At 38.3% G+C, this 21,642-nt stretch overlaps 1 protein-coding gene across 1 annotated transcript in view; it reads right to left on the bottom strand.

Moving 5' to 3' along the window:
• The window catches only part of LOC117288177 (alpha-1,3-mannosyl-glycoprotein 2-beta-N-acetylglucosaminyltransferase-like), a 48,875-nt gene extending 32,295 nt beyond the window's left edge, over positions 1-16,580 (bottom strand). The window contains exon 1 of the mRNA XM_033768911.1: positions 16,317-16,580. The gene's annotated coding sequence lies outside the window, so the exon portion shown is untranslated. The remainder of the gene's footprint in view (positions 1-16,316) is intronic.
• Positions 16,581-21,642: the final 5,062 nt, after the last annotated feature.

The raw sequence follows: 21,642 nt of genomic DNA, 5'->3' as shown, positions 1-21,642 counted from the left end.
GTCCTTGCTTGTTTCGGTGAGACTCAAACAGGCTTTCAAATTGCAGTATGCATGCCCATGTCCAAGATTAATGGCTATTGGCCATGACTATCAGACAATGGCTTAACATGGCTTGATAATTCAGAAGTGAGCTTGCTCTCCACAAAGCGGCAGCTCTAAGCTTAATCCAATAAGTCAAAGTGGAAGCCAGAACCATAAGAAACTATGTGCTTTTTGGAAAGGGCTTCACTTAAACAGAGCCATAGCCAGAACATTAAGGCTCCATAAAACAGTGAAAGCCTAACCTGAAGCTCAAGTCAAAGTCAATGCATTACTCGGGGAGTCGAAGACGTAGCTGGTGGCTAGCCACAGCCACAGCATTAGTATTTAAGTACATGTTCTGTTTTACCAAAGAGAACCTTTATGGTCACAATGGGTTTTTTTTTTAAGACCTTGCCTACATGGTCATTGGCAAACAAAGAGGAATATTTTATCTAGTAAAAGGATTGCCCTACATGTATATGTACACATGGTACAGGCTGTAGTAGAGGTCTGGGGGTATAGACTGTGCAAGTCTCGCGCGCACCGGAGCGAGAAAACACGACAACTGAAGAATTGAATTTTTGTATGAATCAAATCTTTGCTTTAATTTTTTCTTACTGCCGAATCTGAACAACAAAAATACCCGTAAATCTACGCCCGAATGTGAAACTACTTAAAGCTGGTTTATACGCGGACGCACGATGGTCGCAAGGGCCTTATAGATAAACACGTGACGCATTTTAAAGAGGAAGCCGACGCCTAAGCGACCAATGAAAAGGCTTTCCACCCCGCGCGGCAAAAACAAGCGCCTGCTTAAGTTTCGTGATCGGAGATGGGCACAAATTCTTAATTTTTTACAAGTAACCTGACCTGAGGTCAAGTTTAAATATCGGTTTTTCTTCGTTATTATGTTGACTTTATTTTTATTTTTATATGTTGTTAACTACATTTTTAACAACATGCCATTTTTATGGTCATGAACTATATTAAAGTAAAGTAATGGACGAAAGAAAATCTCCCCAACGTAAAACTCCATAAGGTTGGGACCACAATGGTCCCGGAAGTTCAAATCTGCGCGAGACTTGCACAGTCTATTAAATCACAATTTTTCAGATTTTTTAGTAATAATGTATGCACTCAATGTTGTTCACGTGCATTGAACATCCTAAACCATACATGTACACAGTCATAGCCTGCATTGTGGCTTCAAAAAAGTCGTGTTAAATTTCAACACGGTCGATAACTTCCCCAGAATAAATTCAGCAAAAGAACCAGATGGTCTTATGTACACCTCCTATCAAGTTTCCCTCTCTTCCTTACAAACAGACAGTGAAATTCAATATACAAAACCAACCAAGGCTAGCAGAAGTAAAAAAAAAAAAAAAAACACGATTTCAAAATTTCAATTTCAGGGCGAGAAGAAAACACCCAACCATATTGAATTACTGAGGGCTTTCTGTTCTGCTTAAATGCCACCATCTGTGAAATAGAATTATGCAGCCGTGTTCTTCTTCACGCCAACATAATACCGCTAATAATCTCCAGTCCTCAAGTACAGTGTAAAGACCGATAATCCTATTTCTTCAGTTACCAATTCCCCGCGTCGTCGAAATTGGCTTTCCCACAAAGTTGTCCTGGAATAATATTACCGTGGGTTCGGATTAAGTAAGAAAGCTTTGCCGGTCTTTCTAATTTGCGGAGTACGACAAATGTCGCTTGGCCCTGCGGTATCCATGGCTAGGCCGCTCTGAAAAATTATCAGATGTTTGAACAGGGTGCCATCTCAAGAATGAAAAAAACAGTATCGTTTGTTTCTGCTGGGGGTGTTATCCGAGTCGGAAACTGACGACAGTGCTTACGGCTAAATCAAATCATTCTACACTTGTGGTACCGTCATCAATTTCATTAAAAGTTAATCAGGGCCGGCGCAGTTGCTTGAGTTTTGCATTCTCAATGCTGTGTATGTACATGTACATGTACATGTATGGTAATGTACATTAAAGGTAGGGTTATCGTTTGGGTTTTTGGTCAATGTAATAATGCTTATTTATTGGCAAATCACAAAGAAAGACAGCATATAAGTCATTAGTGGAAGTTTCTGCGGAATACAGTTGAGTCTAGTTACTAAGAAAAAAAGCAAAAAACTGTCATGTTTAGCAGGGTGACAGCACAGCAGGTATATCTTTCGACGCAGCATTCACGAGCAGAAGATACATGTAGCATCATTCAAATCTGCCCAGTATCGAAGTTTACATTCACTCATAAAAATGAGGAACCTTTTTTTTTTTTTTTAATGTAGTGTTTGGAAAAATAACAGTTCATACAAGTTAAACTGTGTTGACATTTTCTGATTCTGGTCTTTTCTAGTCTTTTTCCCCAGTTTGATTCTGGTCTTTTTTTGTCGTTTCAGTTCGATTCTGGGCTTTTCCTGTATTTTTACAGCTTAATTTTGGGCTTGTAAACATATTTCCGGTCCAGTAAAACTCTGAGCTACGTACGTACTAGCCATTATACAGTCCTGAGATTCGAGCCCTGTACACAGATGGCATTTAACCACTGTGTAGTTCAAGTAAACCATGGAGAGTAAACACAGGTTACCAGTGTAAATAGTGAAAAAAACTAATTTAAATACAATTGATAATTGAACCCAATGTTGCCTGACGGAAATCACCAATTACTGCATAATATTTACATCCATCATGTCTGTTCTAATTAGGCCTTATCATTCTGTGCACACACGGCAAACAAATCTCGACTTCACTTACAAGTCCCATACTACATCGTTCCTAATATTAATTACTTCAGCAACCTTGATGTCTCACGGTTTATTGACAAGCAACTCAATGATGAAGGTTATCATTGATATTAAATTCAAGACCAAAAAAGGATCAATTTATTTTTAGGCAATTATTATTTAAAGACACCCGACACTATTTGTAATTGTCAAAGACTAGCCTTCACAGTTGGTGTATGTACCTCAACAAATGCATTAAATAACGAACCTGTGAAAATTTGAGCTCAATCGGTCGTCGAAGTTGCGAGATAATAATGAAAGAAAAACATCCGTGCCACACAAAGTTGTGTGCTTTTCGATGCTTGATTTCGAGACCTCAAATTAAATCTAAGGTCTCGAAATCAAATTCGTGGGAAATTACTTTTTAAAAACTACATTACTTCAGAGGGAGCCATTTCTAACAATGTTTATCAACCTCTCCCCATTACTCCTTACCAAGAAAGGTTTTATGGTAATAATTCTTTGAGTAATTACCAAAAGTGTCCATTGCCTTTAATTTAATGTATGTCCAATAAAACTAATTTGAAAATTTCATTTCAAAAAGTGCTCTTGTTTTTGAGATATTGCCCAAAATCCAGCGCGAATATATCCTCCGAAGAAGACCATTCCCTAAAAAAACAAGAAAACACAGTCAGTTTCTGAATTGTCTTTAAAAGATTTGGGTACTTTTTGTAACACAAAACACAATGTCCATTAATTTTTAAGAGTGATTACCAAACGTATACAACTTCCCTTTAATACAAACAGCAGTTTCTGAATTGCCTTTAAAGGATTTACACAAAACACAATGTCCACAGATTTATATTTACTTACACTTGAAGATGATAGTAGAAAGCGTACCTCAAACATTAGTTGCTGAGGTGCTGTAGTTTTTGAGAAATGGGTACAAAAATGTAATGAAATACGTTTTTACATGCTTAAATAATTGTCATCCGATGATCACTCAGACAAAAAATGTTTTCATGACATTGGTTTACTCATTTCTCAAAAACTATAGCACCTCAGGGAGTAATATTTTTAGGGGAGCTTTCTACTATCATTATGTTCAAACTGTTGTAAGTTTAGTGTAAATCTGTGAACATTATGTTTTTTTGTCTTTTAAGTCTAGCCATATTAACTCTACAGAATGTCTTAGTGTACGTCTTGTGTACATCATGCCTGCATGTATTTCCCACTAGGGGGTGGCCTGAATGCATGACTGACCCAACTAATCACTAGAATACACTTTCATTAAGTCCTGTGTCTTTCCGCCTTATATCAACCGTGTGCAGCAATGCCTAAATCAAACAAACCGATTAAATCACACTTTAAATGTTTACGTATTAGATCGCGTTCTAACGATTAAATTTGTCGGCGATAAATTGCTGTCGCGTTTAGTGTTTTTATTATCGGGACGAGTCTGACCGTTACATCCGCTTCATAACTGGGACGGGAAGAACGCAGAGCACGTACATTGTAACTAAAAACATCCAAGTATGCCTGGAGGCGGGAGTGGCTCTGACGATCGGATATCGATTCACAACTTCCATTAACGGAGGGCGCATTATTGAAGATGTGAAAAATGGAATATGTATGGGACGTGGTAGGAGAGAGAGTCAGAGACTAGGGAAGTGTGAGATTTATGGGAAGTGTGAATCAGATTCTTAGATGTGTATCTGAGGGAGACAGTGGAACGTAGCCAGAAGGGTCAATATCAAGATGAGGGACAGTACATGTAAATACAAATATATTTTTTATTTATTTATATCCAGCCAACATCTAAATGGATTAAAATGTATGGGTGCTGTAGGGGTAAAATGTTGATTTTAAAGGCACTGGACACTCTTGGTAATTACTCAAAATAATTGTTAACATAAAAACTTACTTAGTTACATGCTTTGAAGAGCTGTTGTTAGTATACAACATTGTGAGAAATGGTTCCCTCTGAAGTAACGTAGTTTTCAATTAAGGAGTAATTTTCCACTAAAATATTTGAATTTGATTTTGATACATTACCTCAGAATTATATTTGGAGGTCCTGAAATCAAGCATCTGAAAGCACACACATTCAAGTGAAAAGGGTGTTTTTTCTTCCATTATTATCTCGCAACTTCGACGAACATTTGAGTTCGAATTTTCACAGGTTTTTAATTTTGCGCATTTATGTTGAGATACATGTACACCAAGTGAGACAAACTAGTCTTTGACAATTACCAAAGGTGTCCAGTGTCTTTAAAGGAACACGCTGCCTTGGATCGGTCGAGTTGGTCTTGAAAGAGCGTGTTATGAAATGCAAATGGTTAGATAGATAATTTTAAAGTAGAATATAAAGATCCATACAAACATGCCTCGAAATTGTACGGTTTTCCTTTTACGCTAGGGAAGAAACACGGTTCGGCCATTTTGTGGAGTCAACATCAAACACAAAAAGGGTGTCAAAGCACCAACCTGTGTGATGCATCTCACAAATTGAACCAGACTTTATAATTGATAGATCTGTGTGTACAGAGTGGTAAAAGTGGGCGTGGCACTTAACACAGTCCAAACCCAGCCCCCTGCCCACCAATGTACAATACAACACTTTCACATAATACAGCGCAGACCTCCTGGTCACCTTCAATAGACGCAGGTATTGTATCCAACAAAGCGATAATACGCCCAAGGTAAACTCCTGTGTAGTCAGGCACTATTGTTGTTCAGGCCCTTTGCCCATTTCACAATGCTACCAGCCGAACCCCCATTGACTGCAGCTCTAAATTCAGTCAGCATGGTGCACGTGTATGAACTTCCCATCAAAGTATGTTAGGTAGTTACACTACAGACAGTCAAATAAATATGGTTAATTTTACTCAAGTCCAAAGGAAACTACAAAAAAAAGACAATAACATGTATATTTGTACTTTACATAGTTTCCTTTTCAAATCTCCTCCAGACCAATCAAATAAAACAACATATAATTTTGTATCCATTTAAAGGGACTGTATGCATTTTGTATATTACTCTTAAAATTTATGGCAATAAAAAGTTACTTGGTTAGAATCGAAGTACAGCTCAGATAACGTAAAATGCATCAGTTTTCATCTAAAAAGAAATTCAATCTGAGAACTGTTTCTGTGTATATTCCTATATGAATTACTCTATCAGTATGGACATTTAAGCGCTCATTTAATGTGAAGAGATTCTCAACAATGCTACAAAGTTTTTAAATATTGATCTACATTTCATAGAATTAAAACAATCGAACTGTTCAATAATCCAAAGGCATCTGCTCCCTTTAAAGAAGACCAGTATTATCACTTGGTGTATCGCAACATACATGTAAGCAAAAAATAACAAACCTGTGAAACTTTGGTCCGTCGAAGTTGCTTAAGAATAATGGAAGAAAAAAAACCACCCTTGACACCCAAGTCAAGTGTTTTCAGATGCTTGAATTCGAGACCTCAGCTGAGAGAGGGAGCTGTTTCTCATTATGTTACACTATCAACAGCTCTCCATCGCTCTCTATCAAATACGATTTTATGCTAACAATCATTTTAGAGTAATGTATTACCAAAAGTGTCCAGTGTCTTTAAGGCTTTCAACTTTTCCAGCCAGAATCCATTCAATTTAAAATTTCATCTTTGAAAATCATGTACCATGCATATGTTGGTAATGTGTAATGTGTGCTGGAAGCTGTTATTTAATTTGTTGGGAATGGAATGGAATGAGAGATGTTTAATCGCTGCATAGAACATGAAACGAAGACCCTGGGAATGCAAACAGGTGTTCCGCACTTTGTGATAGAATTTGTGAATGAATGAATTCACCAATCAATAACAGCGACCGCAAAATCCTAGATCAAAATAACATAGGAAAATCCATAGAAATTAAACATTAATTGTATGCACTTCCAAATGAGGCAGTAAAGATGGTTCTCAGCTCTATACATTTATAAATGGGTCTCACTCATTCACAAGTCACACTTGGCTTTACATATTATCTTGTCGTATAATAATAAAAAAATAATAAAACCATTCTTATATAGCGCATATCACCGTGAGGTCCCTATGCGCTGCAAAAGGAAATCAACAATTATTGTACAAAGTAAACAGATATGATTTTAACCTGGTTTTGAATTGTTCTGATGTCTCAGCCTGTTTGACAACCTCTTGAAGACTGTTCCATAACTGAACTGATGCATATTGGAAAGAGCGGGAACCGTACGACTTGGTTTTGATAACAGGGGGAGTCATAAGGGATTTATTTGAGCATCGCAGATTTCTGGTTGTTTTGTACTCCTGAACTAAGCTTTGAAGATAAACAGGGGCAATACCATGGATACACTGATAAGTCAGAACCAAAACTTTAAAATCAATGCTAGCCTGTATTGGCAGCCAATGGAGGTCCTTAAGAATGGGTGTGATGGATTCCAGAGTGCATTTTAGCACACCGGTCTGGTGCGATAAACGGTATTATAATCATTACGGATTATTTGTTTGGCAGAAAAAAAATCTGTAGAAATTAAATATTAATTGTGTGCAGTTCCAAACGAGGCGGTGAAGATGGTTTCAGCTCTGCATAAACGGGTCTCCTACATGTAAGTCATACTTGGCTCTACATATTTTTGGTAGAAATACTTTTGCACGCCTGTCTGATGTGATAATGCTGCCGTCGATTTATCAAACTCTTCCTAACTTTAAAAGACTAATCTTAGGACTTACAGTACATATAGGATGAGTCCCAAGCCTGCACTGTGGCATGCGGACCTTAAGATTAATCCTAAGTTAAGACGGGTTACTCGTCCTAACTCGATATAAGACGAGTCCTAACTCTTTGTGAAATCGACCCCAGAACAGTGAGGGCCTAGTTTCATAATCACAAAACAAGCTAAACTGCAGAAATGGTTCACCAGCCAAATTTATATTGACAAAATGTCAGGACTGGTGTCAGGCAGTATTTTCCGCTTAACAGCTTCATGAAATGTGGCCAAGGTGTCTGATAAAATGCTCTCTAAAAATAAGAACTGCGTATTATTATGGGCAACGGTAATTGCACTGGAAATTCCACACCGGATGTGAAATAATAATTGTGGGAAGTACTTAGGAAAATCTTCAAGATGAAGAGATCTACAAGGATGCAGCTTCACACTTCAGTAAATAAAATGTGCCAAGGATCAATATAATAATAAGATTGAACATCAATCTCAAATCATGTACGAGTCAGTACATTTCACAGGTTTCATCCAGAGTGCTGCATACATGTACAATGCAGAATATTTTGCAAAGCATGGACAAGTTTTACTCAGCAGGAAAAAGGGTTACAATTTACAAGCCAAAAGATTAAATGCTTTATAAAATACAATGTATATTTTGGTTACTAGTAGAAGGTTAAAGGGAACTTAGCAAACTCCCATCCAGGGAAAACAAACTGGCAATTAGCCAATCTTTCTCAAACAAACATTGGTTTAAACATCTAGCATGTCTGAATTGCACCTTCAAGAAATGTTGATTCAGTAACTAGATGACATACAAGTATTCTAATTGTGAAATCATCGGTTACATTGTAGATTAGTAGGATTCAAAACCACAAACTTGTGATTTCAATTCCTGCAACCTAACCCTATGTGATGACACAAGAATTGTACAGGGAATGTTTTTGACCAGCTATCTTGCTATGCAAAATATTTTCACTGGAAAGTTTTGTGCACAATGAGTACAAATAATATTCAGTAGCAAATTATGATTTTTTGAGTTGTGCTACTACTGAGACATTTTGCAGAGCATTTTGCTCCGACTATAAATGTACAAGGGAAACTGTTACCTGTTGTATAGCATTGTACAATGCAATGATTGTGCCCCTATATTTAATATTATGTATAGTGTACTACTCTCATAACATTTATTTGATTGACTGTTTTTTGGGGGAGGGGGAAGTACTTTTTTAAGACCCTTTTCTGTCGAATTCCTGGATCCCAGCTGCAGCAGATGCTAGTTTGTACACAGCCCATTAAAACCCATTCGTTACATTATTTTATATACATTGCTTCAAGAGGCTACATTACGTTAAAGCCAGTGGACACTATTGGTAATTGTCAAAGACCAGTCTTCTCTCTTGGTGTATCTCAACATACATGTACATGTATGCATAAAATAACAAACCTGTAAAAATTTGAGCTCAATCGGTCATCGAAGTTGCGAGATAATAATGAAAAAAAAAAAACCCTTGTCACACGAAGTTGTGTGCGTTTAGATGGTTGATTTCGAGACCTCAAGTTCTAAATCTGAGGTCTCAAAATCAAGTTCGTGGAAAATTACTTCTTTCTCGAAATTGGCACTTCAGAGGAAGCCGTTTCTCACGATGTTTAATACCATCAACCTCTCCCCTTTACTCTTCACCAAGTAAGTTTTTATTCTAAAAATTATCTTGAGTCATTACCAATAGTGTCCACTGCCTTTAAAACAAAAAAGTCACTAATTTCAAGAAATAGTTGACGGTTGTATTCAAACAAACCAAACCAACTGCAAATAATGAAGCATACACCTGTCAGCTTTTGAAAGTCTTCACCATGAGAATCTGTGCACAATACAAACCATACTTGTAAGCATGACAATGAAACCAGACAATACGAAGAGTCACCTTGTTGAGCAATTAAAATCTGATAACATTGTACAACGCACACTCTGGTTGATGCGTTCAATGGTTGCCATGACATCAAGAGCTTTTTGGAGGTAAATTTGATGTGAATAGCAACCAGTGCATTTTTTCACCTCACTAGTCTATTGATCGCAGCAACCATTACGTATGAAAGGAGACATGATCGTCAACCCCAAGTGGCAATCAATGACAATACACTTGTAAGAACAATAGACAAATGACAATAGACAGAAGACAGTTGATCAACACAATTTACAGACCACCTGTTGCTCTTCCTACATTGTACATAGCATCTAGAAAGTACTGCTCTATAGGAATGCATATGTTTTTTCCTCAGCAAAAATCAGTTGTGTACATGTTTGAGAGTTAAAGGGAAGTTTGCCTTGGATCAGGCGAGTTGGTCCAAGAAAAGTGTTTGAAACAGTTTGTTATAAAATGCATGATGGTACGAAAGATGTTTTAAACGTAGAATATAAAGATCCACACAAATACGGTAGGCCCTATGCCTCGGAATTGCACAATGTTCCACATTCATATTGCAAGGGTCTTGGGTTTGAATCCCACCCGAGTAACATGCCTGTGATATTTTTTCTTACGACTCGGAAAGTACTAGAGTTGCAAGGGTTGCGGGTTCGAGTCCCAACCATGTAACATGGCTGTGATATTTTTTTCACAGGACTCGGAAAGTAGGCCTATACAGTGCCAACACACATCGGTGTATGGGTGAAAACCAAAACTAATATTCTTTATCCCCGATGCAAATTTAACATCTCTTAAACCTGTGAAAATTTGAACTGAATTGATCGTGGAAATTGCAAAAAGAATAATTGAAGAAAAAAACACCCTTGTCGCACAAGTTGTGTGCCTTGAATTTGAGACCTCATAAATATAATTCAAATATTTTAGTGAGAAATTATTTATTTCTTGAAAACTCTGTTACTTCAGAGGGAGCAATTTCTCACAATCTTTTTCACTATTAACAGCTCTCCGTTGCTAACATTTGTTTTGAGGAACTACCAAAATGTCCAACACCTTAAAGACAATGGACACTATTGGTATTTGTCAAAGACCAGTCTTCTCACTTGGTGTATCTCAACATATGCATAAAATAAGGAACTTGTGAAAATTTGAGCTTGATTGGTCATCGAAGTTGCGAGATAACTATGGGAGAAAAGAACACCCTTGTCACACGAAGTTGTGTGCTTTCAGATGCTTGATTTTGGGACCTCAAATTCTAAAAATGAGGTCTCGAAATCAAATTCATGGAAAATTACTTCTTTCTCGAAAACTGCGTCACTTCAGAGGGAGCCGTTTCTCACAATGTTTTAAAATACTATCAACCTTTCCCCATTACTGGTTACCAAATGAGGTTTTATGAAGATAAGTATTTTGAGTAATTACCAATAGTGTCCACTGCCTTTAAAGTTGCCTTCTGATGTGTAACAAGTAAGATTTCGGATATAAAATTGCACAATTTGTTTTACCCAATTCATTACCAAACTATGACCCTACCTTTAAAATCAAAGCAGCCCGACTTCTTTTACAAGCCTCTCTTTTCATCATTCAGATAGAACTCTAGTTTTGTAAAGGCCAAGTTACTTCACTCAGCCGTGGTTCCGACCTATTCTCCGCTGTTGACAAACGGCCTCAGCTGTTATCAACCAGGGGCATCTCTCATCGCCCATCACTCCAATCAGCAACCCATCGTTAATAATAATGGGTCTCTAAGTAAACCTAACGAGCAGCAATAAAGGACCCACTCAATCTAAGAGTAATTACTGTCTGTAATTGATCCTGTGAACTCATGTGTCTTCTTGATGGCAAGAACAAACTACACGTCATACCCAATGTACTACTATGGTTTTATTACTACGATCGCTATATTTTATCTGAACCGGAGCTCAAATTTGAAGAAAAAATCCACAAGAACGCAGGTCAATACTTTTAAGACAATCCCTCGACACTTGGTGTATCTCTTCCCACTTGGTGTGTCTCAACATACGGTGTATGCATAAAATAACAAACCTGTGAAAATTTAAGCTCGATTGGTCATCGGAGTTGTGAGATAACTACGAAAGAAAAAAACACCCCTGTCCCACGAAGTTGTGTGCTTTCACAATTGATTTCACGACCTCAAATTCTAAACTTGAGATATCAAAATCAAATTCGTGGAAAATTGCTTCTGTCTCGAAAACTATGTCAGTTCAGAGAGAGCCGTTTCTCACAATGTTTTATACTATTAACCTCTCCCCATTTATAAGGTTTTATGATAAAATTATTTTGAGTAATTAACAATAGTGTCCACTGCCTTTAACTGGGCCATAACTGTTTTCCTTATGGGTAATAAATACTTAAATACTCAACTAAATTGATTGGCAGGTCTGCCATGGTACCTATAAATTCCTTCCAGTTCAATGGTTATGTTGACAAATTTGGAAACCAGACATTTAGACCAGAGATTTGACTACAATTTGTAAACACCTGTACAATAACAACACAGTGCATCAGTCAAAAATACCTTGTCTATAGAAACACAGATCATAATTATTTTATGAGCAAACACACCGTATAATGTGTCATCTCTTCGCTTGTCTGAGACAAGCAGATCCTGTTAATAAACCAGAAGTGAATTAAACTGAATTGAATTTACATACCATCGGTGTTTTAGGCAAGAGCTCTCGATCGGGCAATTCAATGTAAAATGCACAGGCGGCTTCCGGGCGATCGGCTGAATGTCTGTCGGTCATATTAAATTTAAAATGCGTATCTTCCCTTACAACAGGCAGGCTTCCTGTACTTGTATTTGATTTGCATTGATTATTATAAAAAAATGATTTAATTGTGTGACTGACAGACGGTTGGCAAGGTTGTCTTTTTATGCTCGCGTCAAACTGTCCCGCGTCACGATGTTCTAAAATCGACACAAGCCTGCGCCACCCTGCCCTGAAATTGACACCAGATGGCATGGACAATTTTTAAATTTCACGTGAAGATGGCCCCGAACTTGGTCAACAGCCAATCAACAGACGAAGCAAGTATGAAATACCTCACAGAAGGTCACAAAATGGCACCCGAAGGCGACACGAAGATGTGATTTTTATCCAGTAATCTTATCGGCAGGACACACGAAGGCCAAACGATGGCTACATGACTACGTATTAAGAGAACGATGCATTCGCACTGGGTCACAAAGGCGTCACATGACCTCCCGATGGTATAAAACCGTCCTCCGAATTTGAACATTTCCTCTATTGTGTCCACATCTGGTGTCGTATTCAGGACAGTGTGACGCCAGCAACATACAGGCGTCACACTGATTTGACAAAATGCCCTCACGATGGCCTTACGAAGGGCAAATGGACACACGAATTCAACAAAAAAATGAACCTTCGTAAGGTCTTTCTGCAATTTTTTTGTCATGCCAAAGATGTTGCCACTGCTCACAAAATTGTTGCCCGAGCCTAAGAAACTCCACCAGCTGTCATACGAAGGCTTAAGATGCCCTCGCATATGCCCCAATGTTTTTCTGATCAGAGCCTGCGCTGAACCTACATTTGTACCCCCATATCAAATGCTATAGACAACCTCAACGCCTTCGGCCTACAACGTGATCAGGCTGTTCATGCTGCCCATCAGGATCGGCCTGGATGGCACAAAAAAAAAAAAAACACTTGTGATGAGTTCGGCCTGAGTAGCGGCAACTATATTACTGATCATTGATCAACCATTACATAACTACTTTCCAATAGTCTGACCGGCTTCAAAACCATGACCATAAATATAAGATATCAAGCCATTGTCATCTGCAAATGACAATGAGAAAATGTCTTTATCTGGATGCCCAAATGTGTTTCAATGACAAAACAAATTACCAATACCAATTTTACTGAAAATAATCCCATACAAGTAATGGGAAAAAGCTTTTAGTACCGAAGCCATACACGTACATGTAAATTAGTAAATGGCATTCACTGCATTTTATGCAACAATGATAAGTGTAGTGAACAGTAGCTGGATAACAACTCAAAAATGGGGACACATTGCGTAAAAATGGCCTTCATCAATATAATGCATTTCAGGTATTATACAAGTAGAACCATCTCTACCAGCTTTTCCACTCAGTGAGTTGTGCTTTGAGGACCACAATTAATTGAAGCTCATTATTGTCACACAGTTCACACATTTACCAAATCCTTGAAAAAGTTAGCAAGTACTAGAGTAACTATAGACTGTTTAAAGACACTGGACACTGTTGGTAATTGTCAAAGACTAGTCTTCACAGTTGGTGTATCTCAACATATGCATAAAATGAAAAACCTGTGAAAATTTGAGCTCAATCGGTTGTCGAAGTTGCGAGATAATAATGAAAGAAAAAACACCATTGTCGCACCATGGTCACCCGAAGTTGTGTGCTTTCAGATGCTTGATTTCGAGACCTCAAACTCTTAATCTGAGGTCTCGAAATCAAATTCGTGGAAAATTACTTGTTTCTCGAAAACTACATCACTTCAGAGGGAGCTTTTTCTCACAATGTTTAATACCATCAACCTCTCCCCATTACTCGTAACCAAGATAGGTTTTATGATAATAATTAGTTTGAGTAATTACCAACAGTGTCCACTGCCTTTAAAGAACTTGGTGCTCACTTCAGTTATATTCCTAACTGTGCATTCATTCTTCAACAGTGTTTGTTTATATACAGAGCTCTTGAGTGAACAGGGTCAATCTGAAAGCATAACAACGAGGTGAAAGTCCAACCTCGAACTGAGAGCATGAGAGGGAACAAAATAAGAAGACTTTTGACACTTAAAATCGGTGAACATTTAAAGGACACACAATACAACACTTGTAATGTATGCAAAACTGAACCAAACTACAAACCTACAACTGTACACTGTCTTTTCTTAGAATTAGCTTAAAAGGTAGTACGGTCGTACTTTGTTTGTGACCTTAAAAACAAGGTGGAATTTTCATCAGAAAGCCTTTATGTTACAAAAGACAGTACTGGTACAAAGTATAGTCCAAACAGGGTTCTCTCCAATTTTTTTCAAAACTGTGGGACATTCTTGACTCAAATTTTGGAATGTTTGGCAGAAGCACGCTGAATTGAGACAAGGTCTTTGGAATGTTTCTACTTGGTTGGTGTTTATCTCGGTTCCAAAACCCAAACTGTTTAATCTTGAGCATTCTATGGTTTTCTCCCGATGTTTCTTGATGTGCAAGTATCGGCACGCTAATCGCACTAACAACCTGGGCCCAATTTCATAGAGCTGCTAAGCACAGAAATTTGCTAAGCATGAAATTTCTTCCTTGATAAAAACAGGATAACCAGCCAAATTTCCACGGGATTTTCAGGATAAGCAAACAACAGCTGAATACCAGTAACAAGCAATATGCAAAAAATGTTTTTATGAAGGAAGAAATGTCATGCTAAGCAAATTTTGGTGCTTAGCAGCTCTATGAAATTGGGCCCTGATGGCTAGCTTGTGTATGAAGAGAACCCTGAAGTTATTTTATCTAAAGTGCCCCAGTTGATTATAAATCAATAAAAGTATGCTGACAATTTGGAATTGCAAAAGATCGCCCAAAGGCAAATTTTTGAGAGGGATTACAATTTCTGTTTTGAGTGCTGGAGCCAGAGATGCAGTGATACACGTACCTGCTGTCACCTCGCTAAACGTGGATGGATTCACTGTTCTTGATTACAATTTTGTGACAATTTGTTGCTGTTTTGTCAACAAGTAGACACTCTATCTGACCTGTATATGTTTCATTTTTGAAAGGGCAATGGCACTATTGTTTTTTCTCCTTGGTAAAGGGCACCCATGATGAAGTTGTAAATTTCTACATGAGCATTTCAAGAGTACTCAAGGCAATGACCAGGGGGCACGGAGGCAATTGCCTTTGTTGCCTCCGTGAAGTACATGTACATGTATAAGGCCTGCTGTATTCAGCTAATTAACTTTCACAAGGTGACTTGTTTTATGTTGTCGATAAACCAGCATTATGTTGAAAAACATGACATGTATTTTTGACCCTATCTTTTTCTCCATGAAATCAGTCACATCCCACCATACGTGCATGTATTATTTAACGTACAGGGTACATTCATATACTACAAAAAGAAAATAAAGCAATTAGACAAACTAAAAGAGGCTGCACCCACTACACTCCCATCCATCCTACATGTAGAAAACTCCCTGTTGTTGACATATTGACTAGCTGAGACTCCATCCTGGACTTTAACAGTGGTTTTCTCAATGCAACAATCCAGGCCTGTACTGTATGCTTTGTTTTTGAAAAGGCAAGAGCACCAAGGCATTTTCTCCTTGAGAAAAGGGCAGGAAATTATTAGGAAATTGTAAATCTCTATAGACATGAACTTGACGTTTGAAGGACACCAAGGCAATGACCACAGGTTTGCCTCGGTGAAGTAAATGAATCAGGCCTGACAATCAGAATGGAATCACATTTTTATTTCAGTACAGTTTTTAATATTTTAGTAGATTCACCCACTTGCAGACTGATTGCTTTAGATACACAGCACCCGAGACAAGTACGTTTTATCCAAGCTGCATAATTTTCAATATCTGAGCTGTACACAAAATCAGACTCACCGGCGAAAATAAAATGAAACCCAAGTTGATAGACAGTCCAGCCGCCAGTTGATTAAGCATTTTTACCCAAAGCTGCAAACAAACTCAACATCTGAATTCCATACACAATGAAACAGAATCACCATAAAAATATAACAGTCCTGCCAATTTAGCGCTTGTACCCAAAACTGCACAAAAATCAACATCTGAATTCTAGACACAATGAAATTCACTGAAAAAAAACCCCACACGAAACACATTTTCACTACTGATTCAGAGTCAGACATGCTTACCATCTTCTCAACCATCAGTTTAAAGTAAAGATGAGCAAAGAAGAAACAAACATCAATAAAAAGATCGATCTCCCTGATTCTTCAAGTTGAATTTGCAACCACTACATTTGTACACAGTGTACTGTAATGTTACTCTGCCGCCACGGAGCGCAGGAGAAGTGTAGTAGATCAGCGTCTCTCACCGTACCTCCAGGAGTAGTGGCATGACATCCAAGGATGAACGCGGATGAAAGACAGTCAAGTGTGAAAGCCGAGAGAGAGTGAGATAGAGAGAGGAGCCGTGCTCTGCGCTGAACTGACAGGGCTTATACTGTACACACCCTGCAGTCAGGGGAAAGTCAGTAGCGAATCAAAATAAGCCACAGCAGTGTGTAACTCTACCCCTGGGGGGGCTAGGCTTGTTTTTGTTATGCTGCGCTGTAAATTTGTATTGGGTAACAATCACTCGCTTAGATACTCAAAATCACAATGAGTTATATTAGCGCGGTTATTACTCAATGAAAGCACACTGTACTCAGAAGCAGGCCAGGAGTTTCATCTTTGAAAGGGCAAGGCCATTTTCGTTTGGCAAAGGGCACTTCCATCATGTGTCCATTGTAAATTTGAGAGTCTTTTGATCCATTTCACCTGAAGTCATCATCAGAAAAATCTTGAATGCACCATACTGGTGAGCAATTTCACTGTGCGTTTTTCGTATAATAACGTTGTGGAGTGAAGTGTGCATTTTAGGCGACGCTGCGTTAATACATGTAAACTATGTATGTAACTGCCCACCAACATGGTGAGCGTGGCATAATAATGATTAGAACGAACCCCGTTGGCCTAGATCACAGTGTGGTTACAGAAACCTAGTACATGCATCAGGAATCCTTCACGCCTAATACTTCACAGAGGCAGCAAAGACAATTTCGTGCCCCCCTGGTCAATTTTCATTGCCTTTGTGCCCTTGAAATGCTGAAGTAGAAACTTACAGTTTACTCATGCGTGATCATGGTGCCCTTTACCAAGGAGAAAATGCCTTTATGCCCTTGCCCTTTCAAACTGAATACTTCATGGGGGCAACAAAGGCGAATGCCCACATACCCCCTGGTCATTGCCTTCTTGGTGCCCTTGAAATGCTCAAGTCGAAATACCAAGGAGAAGAAAATGCCCAAGTGCCCTTGCCCTTTCAAAAACAGATACTTCAATGAAGGCGATTGCCTCCATCCCCCCGGTCATTGCCTTGGTGCCCTTGGAATGCTCCAGTATAGATTTACCAATGAGAAAATGCCTTGGTGCCATTGCCCTTTCAAAAATTCACGGCAATTTTTTGTTCAATAGTCTTTCAACCCCAAGCAAAAAAACTCTCGCACATCTCCTAGAGTGTTGATAATATAAAAATCCAATCCATCTATTTTCGTCATCATTATGCACTCTCCACCTTGCCGAAAGCTACAAAGTTGCAACGTTGTGCTTGCTCCCTGTGGGTTATCATCTCTGAAGAGATGAGACTACGAATCTTTGAGACGAAGTGGCGCCAGTCCTTACACCCTCCCCCCCCTCGCATTTCTACCCCCTTCCATTATCCATATTACCATCTTCTACCAATCAGTGTGAGTGCATCCTGCACCAATAATACCCAACCATGTCTGTGGGGCAACACAGCATCTTTATAAGGATCAATGGGTTGATGAATAAAGATGCGAGAAACTTTCATCCTGGGTCAGAGTATAAACATCACACACAAATATAACACCAAGGGACTCTTGCATATTTTATTTGTACAAACCACTTGTTGCAACCCGCAAGTTAAAGGTCTCTCCAATCCTTTAAAGGCAGTGGACACTATTGGTAATTACTGGGAAATAATTGTTGGCATAAAAACTCAGCGACAGGTGTGGGCGACAGATGTTTTGTAAAAACATGTTGGTGGTTAATCGCTCAACTTAAGTTCGGGGTCCTTTAAGGCACTGGACACTTGGGCCTATTGGTAATTACTCAAAATAATTTTTTATAAAAACTTACTTGGAAACGAGCAGCGGAGAGCTGTTGATAGTATAAAACATTGTGAGAAACGACTCCCTCTGAAGTATCTTAATTTCGAGAAAGAAGTAATTTTCCACTAAAATATTTGAATTTGATTTTGAATCAAGCATCTGAAAGCAAACAACTTCCTGTGGCAGCGGTGTTTTTTCTTCAAATATTATCTCGCAATTTCGACGACCAATTAAATTCAAATTTTCACAGGTTTGTTATTTTGTGCGTGCATGTATGTTGAGATACACCAAGTGAGAAGACTGGTCTTTGACAATTACAAAAAGTGTCCAGTGTCTTCAAAGGAAGGGTATATACCTTTGGTAATTACTCCAAAAGTTAGTGAACATAAAAAATTCCTCAATGGTACTTGTAAGTTAGTACTGCAACTGCACGAAAGTGTTAAACATTTTGAGAAACAATTCCCTTCTAATATTGGAATGAGGTTTCGGAGAGAGTCAGAGGGATTCAAAAACATTTCAATATGATAAATGTTTCTGCATGAAAGGTTTCTCAGATCAGTTCCAATAATGGATTACTCTTCCTCCCCGGACATAACCACTCCAGATATCTCAAAAAACCAATTCACAGTTTAGTTTGACTGTATTCTACTTTTAAATATGATTAAAACGATTGAACAGTCCATCAAACCAATGGTACACTTTGCCTTTGAAAGGGAAGGAATAGACCGATCCATTAAGCTTCGCCCCATTGCGTATTGACCAATCACAACGCAACGAAGGTCTGACACTAAGGTCCGACATGCGTGCGCGTATGCTTGGCGCGCGCGGCAGGAGTTGTGCAGAAAGGCATTGGAGAGCCCCACGTGTTCTTGCTCACACGTGCGTTGTGAGCGGAGCCTACTGGATCGGTCTATTGTCAAAGACCAGTGTTTTCACTTGGTATATCCCAATCATAAGCATAAAATAACAAGCCTGTGAAAATTTGGGCTCAATCGGTCATCGAAGTTGCGAGAAAATGATGAAAGAAAAAACACCCTTGTAGGACGAATTTGTGTGCTTTCAGATAGGAATAAAAGACTTCTACATGTAGCTAGAAGTCTTTTATTATTTTAGTGAGAAATTACCTCTTTCTAAAAAACTACGTTTTTTTCAGAGGGAGGAGTTGTTTCCCACAATGTTTTATACTATCAACAGCTCTCCAATGCCCGTTACCAAGTCAGTTTTTTAGTTAATATTTGTTTTGAGTAACTACCAAACGTGTAGGACCTACCTTCCCTTTAAGAGACTAAAAATTAACGAATAACAGACAGTATGAAAGTGTGAATAATTAATTGGACTAATCCCGGACTAATTAGACTCATCCAAATAACACTAGATTGGGGTCTGATACCAATGATCTTAATGTCCGGCCAGTAATTCGAGAACAGACAAGTCTGGCACTCTTGTTTCAGTGCGTAATATCTTTAATTTTGTTTTTGTAAGTAACCTGTACACTTTGAGCCTGAAAATATCTTTCAATTCTATCAAAGAGTATCAAAGTTCATTTACCAATGATGGCAATCTTGGTGCTTGGTTCAGATAAAACAGGTAATTATGTTGAACTGTGTTCTCATTTTGATTCTGATTCTCATTCGCTTTTGTGTTTTAGTGGTAAATGGTTGAACCATGGAGGAAGGAAGAGAAGGAGCTCGAACGACCCGCAAAACCGCAGAGTAACAAAAGAATACCCTGACAATGCCCCTGTCTGACCAGTGGAAAAAGATTGGAGACCTCCAGCTGGACGGCTGATTAACGAGCAGGATTAGATCTCTTTATACAGAACGTGCGGTAACGCCGCTCTGCACCGTTGCCTTCATGTAAAGTTGAATCATTGGAGACAAGAATTGTGAATACACACGTTTTCATATACCGTTTGTGGTGTTTCACTGAAACATCATAGCATATTTTGACATTTTTTGTGACTTTCCGGTCAATAGCGGTGGTTCAAAATTTCTGTATTAGCACACGAGGGTGGTTGGTATTCAATTGTGTTTTTCGATTTGGTGGGCACAAGTGTACACAATTTTTATCAGGTCTCAAAAAAAGTTTTTTTTTTTCTGTATTATATCCATACGTCATACAACACCATGGTTGAGTGAAGAACCGAGTGCACAGGCCCAAACTCAAATACGCCAGGTCGCCCATTGTCTGTATAAGGTATGTGGGTGATTATGAGGTGTCGTTTAACGACCGCGGTACCACGGGTTCGACTTTTGAAGTCCCTTCGTTCGAGCTCCTTCTCTTCCTTCCTCCATGGTTGAACAAAGAAACATTTATTAGGGAGGGATTTGAACCAATGACTTCAGATTAATATGTCGGTACTCTACCAGCTGATCTTCCACCCCAATGTTGACAGTCTCCCTACTGTATTTATAGGCAAAGTAAAAAAAACAAAATATATATACATATCAAAGAAACATTTATTAGAGAGGGATTTGAACCAGCGACATCCGAATTATACTGTCCGCGCTCTATATACCAGCTGATATCCCTATTTAGAAGCCAACAAAACAAACAAATACATAAATAATATATTTAACACAAATGATGAATAATTATTGTTATTATTAATTTGACCTAAACAAATACAAGAAATCTGAAAAAAATGTGTAAGGAAACGGGGTCGATAACCAGCAGACAAAGATAGTTTTGCCAGGGGCCCCAAATCTTGCAGAAATATCGTCTGAAAGATAGGTGTCTATGTTCAAACACGTACCATACATTTCCCTACAATGTAGTTCAATCATTCTCAATATGACTGAGTCACTTTGTATGTTTGCACAGATGTCAACCTTTCTAAAATAAGTATTTTCTTGGGAATTATGGCAACAGGAACAGCTTTTCAGGCAGTGGATACTTTTAACTGACTCTGATATTTGTATTTCATGCTAGATTCACCCGGAGACAAAACAAGATCTGCCCGGGAAAACAACTGAGGGGTTACTCACGCTCAACAAAAGCATGTCAAAACATAACATATTGGACTGTTGTTGGACAATTCAGCAAGCATTAAAGCTGAAAAATAAAAATTGTTTTTCTTCAGATTTCAGCCACATAGCATATTCTATTTTTATGTGTGCTTTTTGGTCAATTGACTTCAAGCCATTTTAAGACCTTTCATTTGAAATGTCACTGCCCCGAGTTTTTGCAAACCTTTAAAAGGTAGGGTTGGCCTTTATCCATTTTGTTTTTTTGAGAATAATGAAAGTACTAATCAGCAAAAGAGTAGAGAAAAATAATTATAAAAAGAGATAAATTCTAAATAAAAAAGACAAATTCTTAAAAAAAGGAGAAGAAAAAAAAGAGACAGA

This window comes from Asterias rubens, chromosome 3 (assembly GCF_902459465.1).
Source record: "Asterias rubens chromosome 3, eAstRub1.3, whole genome shotgun sequence".
Classification (NCBI taxonomy): domain Eukaryota; kingdom Metazoa; phylum Echinodermata; class Asteroidea; order Forcipulatida; family Asteriidae; genus Asterias; species Asterias rubens.
Note: the sequence above shows the minus strand (reverse complement) of the source record. Positions and strands in the feature narration are given on the sequence as shown.